This window comes from Schistocerca cancellata, chromosome 3 (genome assembly GCF_023864275.1).
Source record: "Schistocerca cancellata isolate TAMUIC-IGC-003103 chromosome 3, iqSchCanc2.1, whole genome shotgun sequence".
NCBI lineage: Eukaryota > Metazoa > Arthropoda > Insecta > Orthoptera > Acrididae > Schistocerca > Schistocerca cancellata.
The window spans coordinates 446,105,889-446,122,286 of NC_064628.1; the positions used below are offsets into that span (position 1 = coordinate 446,105,889).

Sequence of the window (16,398 nt, forward strand, 5' to 3'; positions counted from 1 at the left end):
ACCTAAAAGCAAACAGTATTTTAAGCAAAATTGAACTTGTCAATGTTTCAATCAGATTTTATTAAAAATGGTTTATTTGTAACGTGAAACAGTAAATAATAAAAAAGATACAGATTTATCTTATAGAGCTAGAAAACGCAATTTCCCCAGAGAAAGGTAAAATTGAAAATAAGAACGAAACAAAGACATATCGAACATTGCTTCAGTACTTCGTCGAGCTTATATAACACATGTTCAAAATGGTTCAAATGGCTCTGAGCACTATGGGACTCAACTGCTGAGGTCATTAGTCCCCTAGAACTTAGAACTAGTTAAACCTAACTAACCTAAGGACATCACAAACATCCATGCCCGAGGCAGGATTCGAACCTGCGACCGTAGCGGTCCTGCGGTTCCAGACTGCAGCGCCTTTAACCGCACGGCCACTTCGGCCGGCAACACATGTTCCTCCTACTGGTAAACAACTTTGGCTCTTGTTAATAATAACAGGGAACTCTTGCCAAGAACGGTAGTTTGATTACAAAATAAAAATAATTATATAGTTTTTTATGTTTGTGCAGCTGCATCAAAAGTATTTGCTTTGGTTGCATAACAGCGCATACGTTACGGGATCAATTAAGTTTTATTACTTATAAAATGCAATTTATATTTTGAAAGACTATAAGATTTACAATGGACTAACAGTGAACTATGTGCGGCTCTAACTAAGTGCAAAACAAACAAAAACAAAGAGAAGGCATCGGCTCCCGGACTCTCCCTCACACATTCATTTATATTTCTTTCCCTACCAACGCTATGAATACTACCGGTAATCCTACCATTTACTACGTCATTTATATACTGTAGTAAAAGTACCGAAACGTTGCTTTGGTAGTGCGACTCTACCTGTTCATATTTGTTTCCTGTAAATGATTGACTTCGTATACATAAAAAGTATGAAGTGCAATGTGTCTCTTATTTGCAACACGAGAGTGAGAGCGGAGAAATGTATTTGTTTTTGCAGAAGGGGGACAACCAAAAATATTGTATATAACAAAACACATGAATAAACTTCTTCAAATTTAATTTAATGCACAAATAATCATTGTCTTTCATTTATTTTGTACATGTAAGTATGTCTACTTTGTATATATGTACGCGCAACTACTTAAAAAGAATTGAGGCGTTGCAATGCTTGTTGAACACATCTGAAACATCCCCTTAGAAAAATTAAGAATGACAGTGCTGGTAAACCTCTTATGTTATTTGATTTTCAAACAGCTAAGTAAAACTGAACGTACTCGGACATTTCTCCCTTTACTTATTCCGATCAACAGTAAACTGGCAATATATATATATTTTTTAGCGTAACGCAATCTGACTTTCAATAATCCCTACAGAAGAATGGCCCTGACTAACAATAACCTATGCCTTTCATGAATCACTTACCTCACAAAAATCTTCGTTACTCAAACTACTGCAATACAGCGTGCGCCAATACTGTCAGCTAAATAAAAGATTCTAACTACTGAAGGCACTAATTACTGATAGAAATAGTTAGCAAATGAAGATTTTGATGGAGAACAAACGATGTATTTACCTTAATAGTGTTCAAAAGTCATAATATATATCTCAGTTCATGACAGCCAGTCTTACAAATTTCCTTTTTCTGATGGACACACGTCCAGATCGTCCTCTCTCAAAACTCTGCCAATTCTCTCTCCACATACATAACTGCTTGAGGCTCACCCCCAACTGCACAACGCTACGCACTGTTCACATCCAACTGCCCAACACTACAATAGCGAATATTCCAACAATGCCAACCAGCCACAGATTGACAGATTGCACACAGCACAGTCAGTGATTTTCTTACAGAGCGCTATGTGGAGTTACCAACATAAAAACCTAAACAGGCTACTTACAGAGCTAGTTAACAATATACGAGTAAAACGACGTAATTCTTACAATATAATGAAATGTGTTTGTCTTCTAGTTGTCACACTGATTACCTCAAAAATAATGTTAACTGGATGACTAATGACTATTGGAGGTCCAAAATACAAAGAGTTCTTCGTATACTTCCCACCAAATTTGGTTCTCTGACTCGCCGAATCAGTTATATCAAAATGAGAATTTTAGAATCGCGCCTCCTGTTGGATAAACCCCTAAGGAAACCGATGCAAGGTAATGGACAGCACAGGCAGTACACAGATCATTTCGCATTACGAATAGTTTAGTACAGTAACGCCAAAGCGAGAGGTAATACAAACACTCGCGTGTGACTGTGTGACGTGTGACAGCAGGTGCGGGCGGCCCGGCTCGCGCGCCCCTGCAGCGCCGGCGGTCGTTCCCGGCGCAGCTGGCGGCGGGCCTGCAGCGGCAGTCGTCGCTGGGCGAGGTGGGCCTGCGCGCCGTGACCGGCCGTCGGCCCTCCGTCGACTTCGCAGAGGAAGAGCCGCCCTCTCCGCCGCCGGACGGCCGCCGGCGCGTCGCCCGCCTCCTCAGGAGGCACTAACGCCGCCACCAGGTCGGTGCAGCCACCACACCTCCCAAAATCTCAGGCTCAGGGCACCAGAGGACCGCAGCCATAGTGTCGAAATCATCAAAACTTCTCCGATATCCATCATCCGAGGTAGCAGGAAACGAACTTCCTAATACGGGAAACTTGTTGTCTTATGAGATAACTGGCTTGCGCGCTAGCAACAGGTATGTTCACAGGGCATTCTATCTAAAACAACTGATGCGGGCAACACAAAACAAAAAACTAATAAACATTTATTAAAAAACTTTATAGAGTCACATACCAAGCTTTGAAAGTTGAGCTGATGTGTGGGACTATACCTCATGTCCTATACACTACCAATCACACTGAAAGAGAATTGTCTATTGAAAAAGCAAGGCAATCTTTTTTTCGAGGTCCAGTTTGCTAACAAGACCCCGGAAGTAGACAAAATCCCGTTAGAACTACTGATAGCCTTGGGAGAGCCTGCCATGACCAAACTCTTCCATCCAAGATTTTGAAAGTCTGTTGAAGATTGCTGCCGGATGCAGTGCGGTCGCAAAACACAGACACTAAACTTCTTACAGTGAACAGAGGCGCCAATGAACGAACGGACAGATCATAACTTTGCGAAAATAAAGAAAGTAAACTTTTCACTCGAGGGAAGACTTGATCCAAGGACCTCTCGTTCCGCAGCTGCTCACGCTAACCACGGGACCACGGCGCTCCTGATGTGAGACTCACCTTGATGTTGCCTATCTTACGCATGGACTACTCAGTTTGTATATTTTGCTTATTTTTTTCTTAGTTCCACACAACTTCTTCCTGTTTTCTCGACTGATCTGTGTTCAGTTTTTCATGGCCTATCCACTGTGCCAACTTATAACTAAATCTGAGGGGGTTGCGATGGGGAGGTTCCCTTGTTAGTAGAATACTGGCGGCAACGATAAATCGCACTCAGGGACGATATTCGAATACTCGGACTGGCCACAACGAAGAACGTTCTGTTTTCAGGCGGGAAAGTACAGGAATCCACGTCCTGTTAAGAGGAAACCCATTGTCTCTGTTAATTAAACCATCCGCCAACCTAATTTCAATTGCTTCTTTGTAGATAGTGTTCCAAAAACCGGAAATGTTGGCAACTATCACAGTTTCGTCAAATTTCATACCCTGTCCCTCATTTAAGCAATGTTCTGCTATTGCAGATTTCTCCGGCTGTTGTAACCTCGCATGACGGTGATGTTCCACACAGCTGTCATGAACTGTGCTGTGCGAATCGAACAGCCTCCCCACATTGACACAGAATTTTGTATACACCGGGTCTCCTAAGCCCCAAATCATCTTTCCCAGAGCCGAGTAGTGCCCTAATCTTAGAAGGTGGACGGAACACGCGCTTAATGTTAAAATTCCTTAAAATTCTTCCTTTGTTAAGCGATATGACTCCAGCATAAGGGATAAAGGCCACCGATCTATGTCCCTCTTCGTGTACCACCAGTGATGGTCCAAACTCCATAGCCTGACGAATCTGCTTCTCAGAGTATCGATTTTCCTTAAAAACAGCCTTCAAATGCGCAAGTTCTTGTGTTAAGCTGTTTGCGTCGGAAATGGCAGTACCAAAGTCCTAAGCACGCCACTGGGTTGGTGTGGTGGATGACAACTCTTAGAATGCAGATGCCGATCCCTGTCCGTTGGCTTTCGGTGAACACTATGTCTCAAACCACCATCTGGTTTTTTATAAACCATAACATATAAAAATGGAAGCATCCCTTCACTTTCAACCACCATGGTAATTTTAATGCAGGGATGAAGACAGTTGAAGTGGTCCAAAAATTTATTAAGAACATCACGTCCATGTGGTCAGACAAAAAAGGTATCATCCACGTATATCCAGAAGCACGTTGGTTGCAAAGCCGAAGTCCTCAGTGTCATAACCTCGAAGTCCTCCATAAATAAATTGGCGACGACTACAGGTGAGCAAGATGCATGAGACAGGAGAACTACCCTCAGACTTCAATAAAAATGTAATAATCCTGATTCCAAAGAAAGCTCACAGATGTGAAAATTACCGAAGTACCAGCTTAATAAGTCATAGGTGCAAAATACTAACAAGAGTTCTTTACAGACAAATATAAAAACTGGTAGTAGCGGACCACGGGGGGACATAAGGTTTGGATTCCGTAGGAACACGCGAAGCAATACTGACCCTAAGATTTATCTTAGAAGATAAAGGAAAGCTAAATTTACGTTTATAGCATTTGTAGACATAGAGAAAACTTTTGACAATGTTGACTGGAATACTCTCTTTCAAATTCTGAAGGTGGCAGGGGTCAAATACAGGGAGCAAAGAATTTGAACAGAAACCAGATGGCAATTATAAGAGTAGAGGGACACGAAAGGGAAGCAGTGGTTGAGAAGGGGTGAGGCAGGGTTGTAGCCTATCCCCAATGTTATTCAATCTGTACATTTAGCAAGCAGTAAAGGAAATCAAAGAAAAATTTGGAGTAGGAACTAAAATCCAGGGAGAAGAAATAAAAACCTTGAGGTTTGCCCATGACATTATAATTCTATCAGAGACAGCAAAGGATTTGGATGAACAGTTGAACGGAATGGACAGTGTCTTGAAAGGCGGATCTAAGATGAACGTCAACAAAAGCAGAACGAGGATAATGGAATGCAGTCGAATTAAATCAGGTGATGCTGAGGGAATTAGATAAGGAAATGAGACACTTACATTAGTAGATGAGTTTTGCTCTTCGGGGCAACAAAATAACGGAGGATGGTCGAAGTAGAGAAGATATGAAAGTAGACCGGCGATGGCAAGAAAAATGTTTCTGAAGAAGAGAAATTTGTTAACATCGAGTATTGATATAAGATTCAGGAAGTCTTTTCTGAAAGTATTTGTATGGAATGTAGTCATATATGGATATGAAAAATGGACGGTAAACAGTTCAGACACGAGTAGAACAGAATCTTTTGAAATGTGGTGCTACAGAAAAATGCTGAAGATTAGATGGGTAGATCACGTAACTAATGAGGAGGTACAGATGGAATTGGGGAGAGGAGGAATCTGTGGCACAACTTGACTAGACGAAGGGTAGAACACATTCTGAGACATCGAGGGATCACCAATTTAGTACTGGAGGGAAGCGCGGAGCGTAAAAATCGTACAGGAAGACTAAGAGATGAATACACTAAGCAGATTCAGAAGGTTGTAGGTTGCAGTAGATACTTGGAGATGAAGAGGCTAGCAAGAAATTGAATATCCTGGAGAGCTGCATCAAATCAGACTTTGGACTGAAGACCGCAACAACAACATTGGTCGAGAATAGGAAACTGCTCTGAATATCAAAAGCGTTTTATTTGCAACATTTAGATACACTCTCTAGATACTTCTCAACATTGTCGAAGCTCCGACTTGGACATTTGTCGTAGCGTGGTACCAACTTTCCAGTATCCCGGTCATAGAAAGCAGCCTCCAGTGTTTTCCGTTAATTCCCTACACTTGTTGTCTGTGCCAAACTGTTGTCCTCATAGCCAGCGATTCATGTGAGCAACGAGATCTAAATGAGAAAGAATCAAGTCCGAGCTGTATGACGGGTGGTCTAACACTTTCTATCGACAACGCTGCAGAAACGTTTTTCTTGCAGCTGCGGTATGCGGCCGAGTCTTGTCATGAAGAAAGACAATGCCTAATAACAAAATTCCTCTTCGATGGTTCTGAATTGCCCTTCGTAGACGATTTTCTCGAATCACCTGATCCACTCACTGAAGGAGGACATCTGTCGACACTCACTTCCTTCTCCAATCGCCTGCATCTTGAACTGTTTTACGTTCTGCTTCTAAGTTCCTGCATTATTGCCGCACTTTTCTGCCATGCATAACAGTTAAGTTATGTGAGCTGCGTGGAAATCAAGCAGAATCACTCAGCATGAAAAAATCGCATCACAGCACCCACTTCACACTTGGCGGGAGACTATTGTTGTAGAATCTTTATCGTGCTCAACTGTGCAGTGAAAATACAGGGTTATTACAAATGATTGAAGCGATTTCACAGCTCTACAATAACTTTATTATTTGAGATATTTTCAAAATGTTTTGCACACACATACAAAAACTCAAAAATTTTTTTAGGCATTCACAAATGTTCGATATGTGCCCCTTTAGTGATTCGGCAGACATCAAGCCGATAATCAAGTTCCTCCCACACTCGGCGCAGCATGTCCCCATCAATGAGTTCGAAAGCATCGTTGATGCGAGCTCGCAGTTCTAGCACGTTTCTTGGTAGAGGAGGTTTAAACACTGAATCTTTCACATAACCCCACAGAGAGAAATCGCATGGGGTTAAGTCGGGAGAGCGTGGAGGCCACGACATGAATTGCTGATCATGATCTCCACCACGACCGATCCATCGGTTTTCCAATCTCCTGTTTAAGAAATGCCGAACCTCATGATGGAAGTGCGGTGGAGCACCATCCTGTTGAAAGATGAAGTCGGCGCTGTCGGTCTCCAGTTGTGGCATGAGCCAATTTTCCGCGGGCTACGCGTGAAACTTGTCCGCACGCGTTTCACTGTTTCTTCGCTCACTGCAGGCCGACCCGTTGATTTCCCCTTACAGAGGCATCCAGAAGCTTTAAACTGCGCATACCATCGCCGAATGGAGTTAGCAGTTGGTGGATCTTTATTGAACTTCGTCCTGAAGTATCGTTGCACTGTTATGACTGGCTGATGTGAGTGCATTTCAAGCACGACATACGCTTTCTCGGCTCCTGTCGTCATTTTGTCTCACTGCGCTCTCGAGCGCTCTGACGGCAGAAACCTGAAGTGCGGCTTCAGCCGAACAAAACTTTATGAGTTTTTCTACGTATCTGTAGTGTGTCGTCACCATATGTCAATGAATGGAGCTACAGTGAATTTATGAAATCGCTTCAATCATTTGTAATAGCCCTGTAGAAGAATGCGACGTGATGCGATCAACGGACATACTAGAGACACCGTGCAAAACATCTTCACACAATTTAAAATAATTTTCACTGTGGTTTTAATTTCAAGAGCCGGCCGGTGTGGCCGAGCGGTTCTAGGCACTTCAGTTTGGAACCGCGCGACCGCTATGGTCGCAGGTTCGAGTCCTGCTTCGAGCATGGATGTGTGTGATGTCCTTAGGTTAGTTAGGTTAAAGTAGTTCTAAGTCCTATAGGACTGATGACCTCAGATGTTAAGTCCCATAGTGCTCAGAGCCATTTGAACCAATTTCAAGACCCATCAGACCGTGAAAAAATAGTCATCATGTAAATACGAATATTTAGTAAAAAAAATCACGAATTAGAAAATAACATAAAACCAGAAAAAAACTACTGTTTGGTGTGGGTGGCTCTGAAACTACAGGTCAACAGTTTACGTTATCTGCAGCTATACCGATCAATTATAACTCAAGTAGAGCATATGTGAACTCGTTCTACGTCTGTTGTCATGCCTACTTGATGAGGACTCCAAACGTGGAACGGTATTCTAGAATTAGCCGCACTAGAGTCTTAAATGCGATTTCCTTCCAGTTGCTGAACACTTCCCCAGAGCTCTTCCAACAAATCTAACTGTAAATCATTCGCTAACACTAACTTCACGCTGTTGTCACATTTCATATCGCTTCTTAGTAGCACCCCTAAATACTTACACGATGTAATGTAACATGTACAAGATGCTCATCACTAATATTTGAATCATGTACTATACGGTTCTTACACCTATCGACATTTAAAGAGAGCTGCCATTCGTTACAACAAGCGGAAACTGTGCTCAACACTTGAAATTAATTACGATCATCCAACAACGATACTTTCCTGTACGCACCTGGATCGTCAACCAACAAATTTATAGGGCTTCTGACGACAACTGACAAATCGTTTCTACACTTAATGTAGATACATTATCAACAGTTTCTAATTCGAATTCCGTAATATTTACTTCGTCCTCTTTGGTGAAGGAATTTCGGAAGGCCCTATTTAGTAACTCTACTCTAATGGCACTCTCGACAGTTGCTTTAACATCACTGTCGTGCAGTGAAGGTATTGACTGTGTCCTCACACGAACAGAGTCTGTTTGAATGTTCTGCTTGATTTCAAGACAGAGTTCTGTTGTGGAATATACAAATATTGAAAATACTGAACACAGCAGAGGTTCTATTGCGCTTCCTTCAGGCTAACCCAATGCCACTTTCGTTTCCATGAAAAATTCGTCAGATATTCCTCGAGCCAGTCACATGTCCGCGATAATACTCGGTGTGATTGTATCATAGTTCTACACTTAATGTAGATACATTATCAACAGTTTCTAATTCGAATTCCGTAATATTTACTTCGTCCTCTTTGGTGAAGGAATTTCGGAAGGCCCTATTTAGTAACTCTACTCTAATGGCACTCTCGACAGTTGCTTTAACATCACTGTCGTGCAGTGAAGGTATTGACTGTGTCCTCACACGAACAGAGTCTGTTTGAATGTTCTGCTTGATTTCAAGACAGAGTTCTGTTGTGGAATATACAAATATTGAAAATACTGAACACAGCAGAGGTTCTATTGCGCTTCCTTCAGGCTAACCCAATGCCACTTTCGTTTCCATGAAAAATTCGTCAGATATTCCTCGAGCCAGTCACATGTCCGCGATAATACTCGGTGTGATTGTATCATAGTTCGTACTCGAAGATGTGATTCAGTGTCGAACGCATTACGGAACTCTAGGAAAACAGAATCCGCATGTCCACCTACATCTATTTTTGCAACAATAAAGTGAGCTGAGTTTAAAATCAGTGGCTTTAATTTGAATCAGTGCTGAACAGACAGCGGTACTGCTCTATAACCCTATGTATCCGGTCTATTATCCTTTTTATAAACTAGAGTGCTTCCCCCCATGAACCATGGACCTTGCCATAGGTGAGGAGGCTTGCGTGCCTCAGCGATACAGATAGCCGTACCGTAGGTGCAACCACAACGGAGGGGTATCTGTTGAGAGGCCAGACAAACGTGTGGTTCCTGAAGAGGGGCAGCAGCCTTTTCAGTAGTTGTAGGGGCAACAGTCTGGATGATTGACTGATCTGGCCTTGTAACACTAACCAAAACGGCCTTTCTGTGCCGGTACTGCGAACGGCTGAAAGCAAGGGGAAAATACAACAATAATTTTTCCCGAAGACATGCAGCTTTACTGTATGATTAAATGATGATGGCGTCCTCTTGGGTAAAATATTCCGGAGATAAAATAATCCCCCATTCGGATCTCCGGCCGGGGACTACTCAGGAGGACATCGTTATCAGGAGCAAGAAAACTGGCGTTCTACGGATCGGAGCGTGGAATGTCAGATCCCTTAATCGGGCAGGTAGGTTAGAAAATTTAAAAAGGAAAATGGATAGGTTAAAGTTAGATATAGTGGGAATTAGTGAAGTTCAGTGGCAGGAGAAACAACACTTCTGGTCAGGTGAATACAAGGTTATAAATACAAAATCAAATAGGGGTAATGCAGGAGTAGGTATAATAAAGAATTAAAAAAATAAAAGGGCGGGTAAGCTACTACAAACAGCATAGTGAACGCATTATTGTGGCCACGATAGACAAGAAGCCCAGACCTACTACAGTAGTACAAGTTTATAAGCCAACTAGCTCCTCAGATGACGAAGAGATTAATGAAATGTATGATGAGATAAAAGAAATTATTAAGATAGTGAAGGGAAACGAAAATTTAATAGTCATGGGTGACTGGAATTCGATAGTAGGAAACGGAAGAGGAGGAAACGTAGTAGGTGAATATGGAATGGGGGTAAGAAATGAAAGAGGAAGTCGCCCGGCAGAATTTTGCACAGAGCATAACTTAATCATAGCTAACACTTGGTTCAAGAATCATAAAAGGTTGTATACATGGAAGAAGCCTGGAGATACTCGAAGGCTTCAGATAGGTTATATAATGGTAAGACAGAGATTTAGGAACCAGGTTTTAAATTGTAGGACATTTCCAGGGGCAGATGTGGACTCCGACCACAATCTATTGGTTATGAACTGTAGATTAAAACTGAAGAAACAGCAAAAGGGTATGAAGTTAAGGAGATGGGATCTGGATAAACTGACAGAACCTGAGGTTGTAGACAGTTCCAGGGAGAACATCAAGGAACGATTGACAGGAATGTGGGAAAGAAATACAGTAGAAGAAGAATGGGTAGCTTTGAGGGATGAAATAGTGAAGGCAGCAGAAGATTAAGTAGGTAAAAAGACGAGGGCTAGTAGAAATCCTTGTTAACAGAATATATATTGAAATTCTTTGATGAAAGGAGATAATGTAAAAATACAGTAAATGAAACAGGCAAAAAGGAATACAAACGTCTCAAAAATGAGGTCGACAGGAAGTGCAAAATTGCTAAGCAGGGATGGCTAGAGGACAAATTTAAGGATGTAGAGGCATATCTCACTAGGGGTAAGATAGATACTGTCTACAGGAAAATTAAATAGACTTTTAGAGAAAAGAGAACCACTTGTAGGAATATCAAGAGCTCAGATGAAAACCCAGTTCTAAGCAAAGAAGAGAAAGCAGAAAGGTGGAAGGAGGATATAGAGGGTCTGTACAAGGGTGATGTACTTCAGAACAACATTATGGAAATGGAAGAGGATGTAGATGTAGATGAAATGGGAAGTATGATACTGCGTGAAGAGTTTGACAGAGCACTGAAATACCTAAGCCGAAACAAGGCCCCCAGAGTAGACAACATTCCATTACAACTATTGATAGCCTTGGGAGAGCCAGCCCTGACAAAACTCTACCAACTGGTGAGCAAGATGTATGAGACAGGAGAAATACCCTCAGACTTCAAGAAGAATATAATAATTTCAATCCCAAAGAAAGCAGGTGTTGACAGATGTGAAAATTACCAAACTATCAGTTTAATAAGCCACGGCTGGAAAATACTAGCACGAATTCTTTACAGACGAATGGAAAGACTGGTACAAGCCGACCTTGGGGAAGACCAGTTTGGATTCCGTAGAAGTGTTGGAACATGTGAGACAACACTGAACCTACGACTTATCTTAGAAAATAGATTAAGGAAAGGCTAACCTACGTTTCTATCATTTGTAGACTTAAAGAAAGCTTTTGACAATGTTGATTGGAATACTCTCTTTCAAATTCTGAAGGTGTCAGGGGTAAAATAAAGGGGGTAAGGCTATTTACAATTTGTACAGAAACCAGATGGCAGTTATAAGAGTCGGGGGACATGAAAGGGAAGCAGTGGTTGGGAAGGGAGTGAGACAGGGTTGTAGTCTATCCCCGATGTTATTCAATCTGTATATTGAGCACGCAGTAAAGGAAACAAAAGAAAAATTCGGAGTAGGAATTAAAATCCATGGAGAAGAAATAAAAACTTTGAGGTTCGCCGATGACATTGTAATTCTGTCAGAGACAGCAAAGAACTTGGAAGAGCAGCTGAACAGAATGGACTGTGTCTTGAAAGGGGGATATAAGATGAACATCAACAAAAGCAAAACGAGGATAATCGACTGTAGTCGAATTAAATCGGGTGATGCTGAGGGTATTCGATATGGAAATGAAACGCTTAAAGTAATAAATGAGTTTTGCTATTTGGGGAGCAAAATAACTGATGATGGTCGAAGTAGAGAGGACATAAAATGTAGAGTGGCAATCGCAAGGAAAGCGTTTCTGAAGAAGAGAAATTTGTTAACATCGAGTATAGATTTAAATATCAGTAATTCGTTTCTGAAAGTATTTGTATGGAGTGTAGCCATGTATGGAAGTGGAACGTGGACGATAAATAGTTTGGACAAGAAGAGAATAGAAGCTTTCGAAATGTGGTGCTACAGAAGAATGCTGAAGATTAGATGGGGAGATCACATAACTAATGAGGAGGTACTGAATAGAACTGGGGAGAAGAGGAATTTGCGGCACACCTTGACTAGAAGAAGGAATCGGTTGGTAGGACATGTTGTGAGGCATCAAGGGATCACCAATTTAGAATAGCAGGGCTGCGTGGAGGGTAAAAATTGTAGAGGGGGACCAAGAGATGAATACACTAAGCAGATTCAGAAGGATGTAGGTTGCAGTAGGTAGTGGGAGATGAAGAAGCTTGCACAAGATAGGGTAGCATGGAGAGCTGCATCAAACCAGTCTCTGGTCTGAAGACGGCAACAACAACAAACAAGAGTGACCAGACTCTTTTCCAGTCGCATAAATCATAAATACGATCTGAAAAAGGAGCTGATTGCGTGGTACATTCAATGCAAAATCTGAGTGGAATTACTTCATAACCTGCTGCATTGTTCGGTTTAAGAAGTCTTAATTGTTTTTCCGTACTGCTGCTTGCTAATATCGGAGTCGCTCATTTACGAGTATGTGCGATGGTGAAGTTGGTGCTTCAGTGATTAAATTTTTGAATGCGGAATTTAAAATTTGTGTTTTCTGTCTGCTGCCTTGATTTTCGACACCAGACGAATTTACGACAGACTAAGTGGTCGGTTTGGATGTGTCTACTGACGCTGTTTAACACTAGAACTTCCTAGGATTTTCTGATAAATCATTCGCAGTGATTTGACTGAAAATTGTTGCAAGCTTCATGCATATCGCTTCTTACTAATGCATGGCTTGCTATCCAATTTTATCAATCAGTTTTCCTGCAAGCGCATTTGTAATGTTAGTGTAATAGTTTCTATTGTCGAAAAGTTCTACGAATAATACCATTAAACCAGGGTCGGCCTTTGCTACATTTTGTTACCCTACTTGGAATATAGATCGCAGTTTATATTGTCTTCAAACTGTACATTGACAGATCTGGACTAAATCTTTTCAGTTAGTCTTTCAAATAAGTTTATAATGACTGTCTATCAGTTCGACCAAACACAAATACTGTGCCAGCTTTCTTAATGATCTTCTTGTCTTTGGCGACCACTGTTCCTGTAATAGCATCATGGCGACTAACAGTTCCCTCATTGGCAACACCCTCGAAAAGATCGGGGCTGTAAATAGGAGGTCTAAATTTATTTCGCGTACGAGTTGTCGGACTAGTTGTTCGAGGCAACTGTCAAACGAACTTTTCAGTATCACTTCACAAAAGGCCGATAACGTATGTTGTTTTACCAGTCGATACAGGGCAGATTAAAGTCACCATCCACTAATATTTACGACTTATGTGTCTGAATCTGAAGATCGGCAGAAACACCCGATTATAAAGTTCACCGACACAGTTACTCTTGTCCACATTAGTTCGCAGTCGGATTCATTTGGATCTCATTATAACTAATGCTACTGCTTGTCACAATAAACACTCTTAGAAAATGTAATGTATATTTCGGATGTACATTCGAGTTGTCTTTGAAATTTTCCGATCGTTTCAACAGGAACTTCGTAGTATGATGCGAGGGCGACTGCTTTCTACGAGATTGAGCTGCGATATTTTGCTGCAGATATCCCCAAACTTAATTACTATTATATTGAAAGTAAGATAAGCATTTATATTGCCTTAAATTTATGAAGTTCATACTCGAAGCACTTGTATTAAATACGTTTTTGTTGTAACTACAGTGAGATATTTCTTTTTACTTGACGGCAAAGCAGAGTCGGTATCTCTTCCGACACTTCAAGATAGGAGACATTTAACAGAGTAACGCCGCACCTCTAACTTTTAAAACTTCAACTGCACACTGAAAAATCATTGCAACCATTTTTTCGGAGCAACTATATTTATCTAAGACACACCACGAAGAAATTATCGAAATGGAACGGAAACTTATAGGTATGATGTATATGTACAGAGAAACGTGATTACAATTTCAGAATGAACGGTATGATTTATTCAAGAGAAAGAGAATCACAATTGAGCAAGTCGATAACGTGTTGGTCCTCCTCTGGCGTTTATGCAAACCGTTATTCGGCTTGGTAGTACAATCGGCGATTTAGATCGTCAAAATCACGAGTTGGTTGGAGGACCCTGCCCGTAATGCTTCAATCGTTCATAACTTGGGAGACACAATGTGACCTTGTTGGGCATGGTAGGGTTTGGCAAGTGCGAGGACAAGCAATATAAAGTCTTGCCGTCTGTCGGGCGGGCATTATCTTGCTGAAATGTAGGCACAGGATGGCTTGCCATGAAGGGCAACAAAGCGGACAGTAGAATATTTTCGACGTTCCGCTGTGCTGTAAGGGCGCCACCGATGACTACCAATGGGGTCCTGGAATAAAATGAAATGGCACCCGGGACCATCACTTTTGCTTGTCGGACCATATGGCGGGGGACAGTCAGGTCGGTATCTCACGCTGTCTATGGCATCTCCAGACACGTCCAGCTCCTTGTCGGAGGATCTGTCTCGTTTAGTGAGGTAATTTTTTCAGGCTGGTTTTCGATTTTGCAGAGGGTACTCAAATAACTGACTATCACCAGAAACTGAGTTGATGGAACACTTGTTTTTTACTGTGGTCTGTTTAGTGTGGAGGTGCGGAGTGTGGACGAACCAAGAGACGCTGAAAATAACATACTGATGATCTGCCTATCACATGAGAACGTTACACTCGCCTCCTTAATGCGATTAGCGAGAAGTATGCTATGTACCGGTACTGATATTCACCCCTCATCTTATCCATCTCGTAGTTATTAACCACACGGCACCACCCCCAACACATACTCATTATATTCACCAATACGAAATAGTTACACTTAAGGCACAGCACTCACACTTTGCTGATCACAGGTTCTCTGTATGTATAAGTAAAATCCTTGTGGTGTTGATTCCCGAACATCCCGGCCAACAATATGGTAGTCTGAGAAATAAATTGTTTCTGAGCTATACTAGAATAACTTCACGTATTTACAGTAAAATTTTCCGGGTAGCTATCGTAATAAAAATTCACACGTTTTCGTGCCGCCTCAATTGTATAAGAAACTCCGGCATCCGAAAAACGCTTAGGGACAGAATCTTTATTACACGTCGTAGCTAGGACTAACATGCTCCAAGGCACAGGCGATTTAGATAAATATCATTAAGATTGTATCTGTTCGCTTGTTGCTGTGGGAATCAAGACGACTTTGGAGAAAACCATCTTCCCCCTCCAGGAAAACTTAAAAAAGCCAGTAATTGGCAGTTTCTTTTTTTTTTCAGAGACGCAAATTTCTTAACTCTTGCACTGGTTCGACATGATTTTGTGCTGTCGTGTAGTAGGGGAGTTTTAGCGCCTCTAAAGCCCTGTGGTTGGTGTTTGGGAACTGTCCTGAGACTGACTTCACTGCACGTAGTTAGACTGGAGAGCCTGTGGCGAAATCCTTACTGTACCGACAGTGTGACTTCCATCTTCTCGGACTACTCGTTTGCCGAGGGCACAATTATTCGTTTTTGATTTACCAGTATCGACATTTGGTAACTTTGTGCGCTCTTTTGCATAAGTGGAGCCAAATCGGTCCTTGGTACGACCAGCGAACAGGTGAGTCACACACTGAAATCTACCATGATTTCGTGCCACCTCCACATCTCACCACCGCCGCGCACTTCTCGCCAGTTGCAATTTACATTGCCGCACGAAGCAAACAGGGTAACGTACTGCTGCTCCGGCCTTGTCAGAGCGTACAGATCTCAATCGCCATTTGCTCTCATCTGCACCTATATTGAGAATCTTCTGTAAATTATCGCTCAAAGTCTGCTCAACGTCAGATCAATTCAGATTGCGTTATCCACATTTTTAGGGCCAGAGTACTTGACTTACTTCTGCCACCCAGGATTCTTGTCCATTGTTCTCTTAACCCAGCTGTTGGTTGTTTACAGTATTAAGTCAATAACTATAATTTATGTCTGTTTTTTCTTTTAAAAAATAAATGTTGTTAATAAATTTTACTACATTCTCAATCATTTTATATAGTCAGCACCACGAGTTAACTTTCATTGTGACATCCCA

At 41.7% G+C, this 16,398-nt stretch overlaps 1 long non-coding RNA gene across 1 annotated transcript in view; it reads left to right on the forward strand.

The window, feature by feature from the left end:
• Positions 1 to 2,391: 2,391 nt before the first annotated feature.
• The window catches only part of LOC126176740 (uncharacterized), a 93,284-nt gene continuing 79,277 nt past the window's right edge, over positions 2,392 to 16,398 (forward strand). Inside the window, exon 1 of the long non-coding RNA XR_007535651.1 lies at positions 2,392 to 2,509. This is a non-coding gene — a long non-coding RNA (uncharacterized LOC126176740). The remainder of the gene's footprint in view (positions 2,510 to 16,398) is intronic.